Source organism: Arachis hypogaea, chromosome 2 (assembly GCF_003086295.3).
Source record: "Arachis hypogaea cultivar Tifrunner chromosome 2, arahy.Tifrunner.gnm2.J5K5, whole genome shotgun sequence".
NCBI lineage: Eukaryota > Viridiplantae > Streptophyta > Magnoliopsida > Fabales > Fabaceae > Arachis > Arachis hypogaea.
Window position 1 is genome coordinate 44,381,356 of NC_092037.1, and position 7,020 is coordinate 44,388,375.

Sequence of the window (7,020 nt, forward strand, 5' to 3'; positions counted from 1 at the left end):
AGGCTTGCTATTGCCAAACCTATTTCTCCCACCATTATTATTATTATTGAAGCCTTGTTGAGGCTTCTATTGTTTGTTCCATGAGAAATTTGGATGATTCCTCTATGAAGGATTATAGGTATTTTCATAGGATTCTCCCATGTAATTCACCTCTTCCATTGTAGGATTCTCAAGGTCATAAGCTTCTCCTTCAGAGGAGGCTTCTTTAGTACTGCCGAATGCAGCTTGCAATCAAGTCAGATTCGGAGAAATCATATTGACTTGCTGAGTCAATATTTTATTCTGAGCTAATATGGCATTCAGAGTATCAATCTCAAGAACTTCTTTCTTCTGAGTCATCCCATTATTCACAAGATTTCTTTCAAAGGTGTACATGAACTGATTATTTACAACCATCTTAATAAGTTCCTGGGCTTCTGCAGGGATTTTCAGATGAAAAGATCCACCAACAGAATGGTCCAATGACATCTTGGACAATTCAGACAGACCATCATAGAATATGCATATGATGCTCCATTCTGGAAACATGTCAGAAGGACACCTTTTGGTTAATTGCTTGTATCTTTCCCAAGCTTCATAGAGGGATTCACCTTCCTTATGTTTGAAGGTTTGGACTTCAACTCTAAGCTTGCTCATCTTTTAAGGTGGAAAGAATTTGGTCAAGAAAGCATTGACCAACTTGTCCCAAGAGTTTAGGCTTTCTCTAGGTTGTGAGTCCAACCATATCCTAGCTCTGTCTCTTACAAAAAAGGGGAAAAGCATAAGTCTGTAGACCTCGGGATCAACCCCATTGGTGTTAACAGTATCACAAATCTGCAAGAATTCAGCTAAGAACTGATGAGGATCTTCCGATGGAAGTCCATGAAACTTGCAATTCTGATGCTTTAGAGAAATTAATTGAGGCTTAAGCTCAAAGTTATTTGCTCCAATGGCAGGAATTGAGATGCTTCATCCATAGAAGTTGGAAGTTAGTGCAGTATAGTCACCAAGCATCTTCCTTGCACCTCTGGCATTGTCTGCTTCTTTTTCAAAATTCTTTGTAAGGTCCTCTCCGGAGTGTTGTGTTTTAGCTTATTTTAGCTTCTTCTTCAGAGTCCTTTTAGGTTTAGGATTAGCTTCAACAAGAATATTTTTATCCTTGTTTCTGCTCATATGAAAAAGAAGAGAACAAAAGGGAGTAGTGGAATCCTCTATATTACAGTATAGAGATTCTTTGAGGTGTCAGAGGAAAAGAAGAATAGAGAAATGAGGTAGAGAGAAGATAAGAAGAATTCGAACAAAAAGAGAGAGAGAGGGTTTGAATTATAAGTAGAAGAGAAGTATTAGCAAATAAATAGAAAGAGATGAGAGAGAGAGTATTCGAAAATTAAAACTAAAAAGATTTTAAAAAAAGATTTTAGAACTAAAAAGATTTTTAATTAACTAATTGTTTTAGTTTTAATTAAAAAGATTTTTTGAAAAAGTGGTTAGTGACTTTCGAAAATTAGAAGTGGAAAAATGGTTAGGTGGTTTTGAAAAAGATAAGAAATAGTAATTAGTTGAAAAATGTTTGAAAATAATTTTGAAAAGATAAGAAGTTAGAAAAAATATTTTGAAATCAAAATTTAAAAAGATATGATTGAAAAAAGTTTGATTGAAAAAGATATGATTTTAAAAAGATATGATTGAAAAGATATGATTGAAAAAGATTTGATTTTTAAAATTGATGATTTGACTAACAAGAAACTAAAAGATATGATTCTAAAATTCAAAGATTGAACCTTTCTTAACAAGAAAGTAATAAACTTGCAAAATTTTTGAATCAAAACATTAATTGTTATCAAGGATTTTTGAAAATGCGAAAAGATAAGATTTTAAAATTATGAATTAAAACATGAAAATTTGAAAAAAAATTTAATTGAAAATGAAATTACCTCCCTTGTGTCATCCTGGCGTTAAACGTCCAGAATAATATCCAACTTGGTGCACGAAATTGTGATCACACTTTTTACAACTCCGCACAACTAACCAGCAAGTGTACTGGGTCGTCCAAGTAATACCTTACGTGAATAAGAGTCGATCCCACGGAGATTGCCGGCTTGAAGCAAGCTATGGTCATCTTGTAAATCTCAGTCAGGCGGATTCAAATGTTTATGAGATATTGATAATTAAAAGATAAACAAAATGGAAATTAACATAGAGATACTCATGTAATTCATTGGTGGGAATTTCAGATATGCGTTTGGAGATGCTTTGATGCTTCTGAACCTCTGCTTTTCTATTGTCTTCATCCAATCATGCGTCCTCCCTTCCATGGCAAGTTGTATGATCTTCTCAGTGAAAATGGTCTGGCTATGGTCTCTGTACGGCTAATCAACTATCATATTTCTCGTCTCAGATGAAAAATACTAGGAACAGCTACCGCAGGGCTAATCATCTGTCAGTTCTCATTTGTGTTGAAATAAGATCTATTGATCCTTTTGCACACTGTCACTGCGCCCAACATTCGCGAGTTTGAAGCTCCTCACAGTCATCCCTTCCCGGATCCTACTCGGAATACCACAGATAAGGTTTAGACTTTTCGGATCTCAAGCTGTCTATTGATTCTAGCCTATACCACGAAGATCCTAATCACGGGGTCAGATGCTCTGTTGTTAGGAGAGACGATGCAAATCCATGGATCAGAGACCCAAGAGAGTATACTCTGGCTGGCATCCAATGACTACGTTGAACATGATGTAGACCGCTTTGTGGTTGTCAGGCACGCGGATCTTGGCTAAGCGAGTACTGAAGATAGTGGGTGATTGTCATGGGTCACCCCTTCAGTCTGACTTAACTGAATTAAGTACAAGAGTATATCTTGGAGAAGAAGTAGGTGTGAGTTGAAGTAAAAAACAATAGTACTTGCATTAATTCATGAGGAACAGTAGAGCTCCTCACCTTAATCTTTGATGTGTAGAAACTCCACCGTTGAAAATCCATAAGAGGAAAAGGTCTAGGCATGGCCGAATGGCCAGCCTCTTCAAAGATGATCATAAAGCTCAAGGGTTCCAAAGAAGACCCCAATACAATAGTAAAAAGTGCTATTTATACTAAACTAGTAAACTAGGTTTACAGAAAATGAGTAGATAGTGCATAAATCCACTTCTCTGGCCCACTTGGTGTGTGCTTGGGCTGAGCTTTGAAGTTTTCATGTGCATAGGCCATCCTTGGAGTTAAACGCCAGCTTGGGTGCCAGTTTGGGCGTTTAACTCCAGTTCTGGTGCTAGTTCTGGCATTTTACGTCAGAAAATGGTCTGTGGTGGGAGTTTGGACGCCAGTTTGGGCCATCAAATCTCGAGCAAAGTATGGACTATTATACATTTCTGGAAAGCCCAAGATGTCTACTTTCCAACACAATTGAGAGCGTACCAAGTGGGCTTCTGTAGCTCCAGAAAATCCACTTCGACTGCAGGAGAGTCAGAATCCAACAGCATCTACAGTCCTTTCTCAGCCTCTGAATCAGATTTTTGCTCAGGTCCCTCAATTTCAGCCAGAAAATATATGAAATCACAGAAAAACACACAAACTCATAGTAAAGTCCAAAAATGTGAATTTTGCATAAAAACTAACAAAAATATACTAAAAAGTAACTAAAACGTACTAGAAATTACCTAAAAATAATGCCAAAAAGCATATAAATTATCTGCTCATCAATAAGCAGGGACAATTTTGAAGCAAAAGGCTGAAGAGTCAATATGGATCCAAATGCAAATGAGCAACCCAAGAGAACTCTTGGCTCATTCACTACTCCTACTCCTGATTTCTATGGGAACAGCATTGTTGTGCCCCCTTTTGCTGCTAACAACTTTGAGCTGAAGCCTCAGTTGATCACCCTAGTGCAATAGAATCGCCAGTTTCATGGACTCCTGCTGGAAGACCAAACTTATTCATCTCAAATTTTCTACAAATCTGTGAGACTGTGAAGACCAGTGATGTACATCCTCATGTCTACAAGCTACTTCTCTTCCCATTTGCTATGAGGGATAGAGCAAAGCAGTGGCTTGACACTCAACCCAAGGATAACTTGGACACTTGGGATAAGGTGGTCAACAAGTTTCAAACCAAATTCTTTCAACGTCAGAGACTAACTAAGCTAAGGACAAATGTCCAAACCTTCGGGCAAAGAGATGGTGAATCCCTCTATGAAGCTTGGGAGAGATATAAGTTAATGATAAAAAAATGTCCTCCAAGTATGTTCACAGAGTGGATGCAGTTGTAGATATTTTATGATGGCATCTCTGAGATGGCCAAAATTTCTCTTGATAATTCTGCAGGTGGATCACTTCACATGAAAAAGACCCTAGAGGAAGCTACAAAGTTGATTGAAATGGTTTCCAATAACAAATACCTATATTCTTCTAAGAGGACTACTATGAAAGAAAGAGTCATGGAATCGGATACCTTGGGTGAACTTCGCGCTCAGAACAAGGTGGTGAGTCTTAATGCTCAAGTGGGATGCAAGTCTCAGCCATTAATGCTCAAGACACTTCCTGATATGAGTGGCGGTTGGCCTCAGGACAAGACTTATGAGTATGGCAACTTCATTCATGAGCAAGTGAATTTCATGGGGAGTTCCTACAGAAACCCCAATAAAGGACTCTATTCCAATAATTTTGATTAAGGGCGGAAAAATCAACCAAACATTGGTTTGAGGCAACCACCAAATTTCATCAACAACTCTCAGGGTGGTTTCAATCAGAATTATTTCAACAACCAACGAGTTCAACAGGCTCAACCTCAGAACACTCCTTACCTAGTGATAAGGAATTAAAAGAAAAGATAAAGCGATAACAAAAAGATAGAAAAATAACACAACAAAAACATAAAAGGATAGATAAGTGGGGTTTTTCCTACTAGACCTATAAGAAACTTGTTCTTAGCAACCTAGATCGCTGGAAGGGTTTTCTTACTAGACCTCTATGAAACTTGTTCTTAGCAACCTAGGTCACCGGAAGGATTTTCCCTACTAGACCTTCAAAGAACCTGTCCTTGAAAACCTAGATCAGAGGGATAAAAATTGAATCACTCAATCTTCTCCATGCAATAAGCGAAGCAAATTACTCACCTTATTTAATCACACTAAAAACGTGCATAAAGCACTAAGGAAATTTTATTCGTCAAAGTTTTCCAAATAGTCTCACCAAAGGTGTTTAAATAGGCCCTTAACAAACTAACAAAAAGATAAAATAAGACTTTAAAATTTAAATCATATTTGATCTTAATGGATTAGATTTAAAATTTAAAATTTCTAATACTATGATAACTAATTTAAATCAGATTTGATCTTAATGGATTAGACCAGATTTTATTTAAATTTAAAATTCTTAAAAATACTACTAAGCAAATCAAAACTAAAACAAATCTTCTAACAAACTTTAACTGCAAAACAAACTAAAACAAAGGCCTACAGAATTCGAATTTTAATGATAAATTATGCCTACCACTAAATTTGAAAAGCATTATTGGGCTTTTTGTTGTCCTGACTTAGCCCAATGGGCCTTGCGAGCTACCGCCATTCTAGCACCACTGTTTTTGAGACGAGCTATTGATATCCTTGATGTCCAAGATTGGCATGGTATAATTCTTCTAGTATTCAGATCCTTGAATATGACAAGATTACCATTATGTCCCTTGTCTCTAACACCACAAAATGCTTCCTGAGCATGTATCATCCTCTCCCTCTTCAAAAAAATTCGTCCTTGAATCTTGAATGAGAAGCTCTTCTTCACGGTAATACTCAATCATTTTTTATTTCTTTTTTTGCAGACTCTGACTTTAAGATAGAATAATTGCAGACACAAAATTAAATAAGAATTTTTTCTTTCATTTTTTTACTTTAAGGTGTACATAAATTAAAGAGAAAAAAACAAAGGGACTACTAAACAAGACTCATGGAATGTGTAGATAAATAAGAATTTATCTACGACCTGTAGCTGATACCAGATGATAAGAATTTAAAAGGATAGATAAATGGGATTTTTCCTACTAGACCTCTAAGAAACCTGTTCTTAGCAACCTAGGTCACTAGAAGGGTTTTCCTACTAGATCTCTAAGAAACTTGTTCTTAGAAACCTAGGTCACCGGAAGGATTTTTGCTACTAGACCTTCAAAGAACTTGTCCTTGATAATCTAGATCAGAGGGATGAAAATTGAATCACTCAATCTTCTCCATGCATAAAGCACTAAGGAAATTTTATTCATCAAAGTTGTTCCAAATGGTCTCACCAAAGGTGTTTAAATAGGCCCTTAACAAACAAACAAAAAGATAAAATAAGACTTTAAAATTTAAATCAGATTTGATTTTAATGTATTAGATCAGATTTGATTTAAAATTTAAAATTCATAAAACTATGATAACTAATTTAAATCAGATTTGATATTAATGGATTAGACCAGATTTTATTTAAATTTAAAATTCCTAAAAATACTACTAAGCAAATCAAAACTAAAACAAATCTTTTAACAAACTTTAACCGCAAAACAAACTAAAACAAAGGCCTACATCGAATTTTAATGATAAATTATGCCTCTCACTAAATTTGAAAAGCATTATTGGGCTTCTTGCTATCCTGACTTAGCCCAATGGGCCTTGTGAGCTACCGCTATTTCATCACCATTATTTTTGAGACAAGCTCTTGGTCTCCTTGATGTCCAAGATTGGCATGGTATAATTCTTCTAGTATTCAAATCCTTGAATATGACAAGATTTCCATTCTATCCCTTGTCTCTAACATGACGAAAATGCCTTCCTAAGCACGTATCACCTAGTAACTATTATTGCAGAACTTTCCAAGAATCAATAAAGTTTTATGTAGGAAACTAGAGCCTCACTCAGAAACTTGGAAGTTCAAATAGGTTAGTTAAGAGAACAACCACCAAAGAAGCACTCTAATACTTCTCTCAGTTACACAGCACCTAATCTAAAACAAGAATACCAGGTCGTTCAACTAAGAAGTGGTAAGATAGCAAGATTAGAGACCAAGGCTTGTGAGGAGTAGG

The 7,020-nt window shown here is 36.0% G+C and overlaps 1 non-coding gene across 1 annotated transcript; it reads left to right on the plus strand.

The window, feature by feature from the left end:
• Positions 1–526: 526 nt before the first annotated feature.
• Positions 527–630, plus strand: LOC112766120 (small nucleolar RNA R71). Its single transcript, XR_003184137.1, has one exon. It is a non-coding gene; the product is annotated as a small nucleolar RNA R71 (small nucleolar RNA).
• The last annotated feature ends 6,390 nt before the right edge of the window (positions 631–7,020 follow it).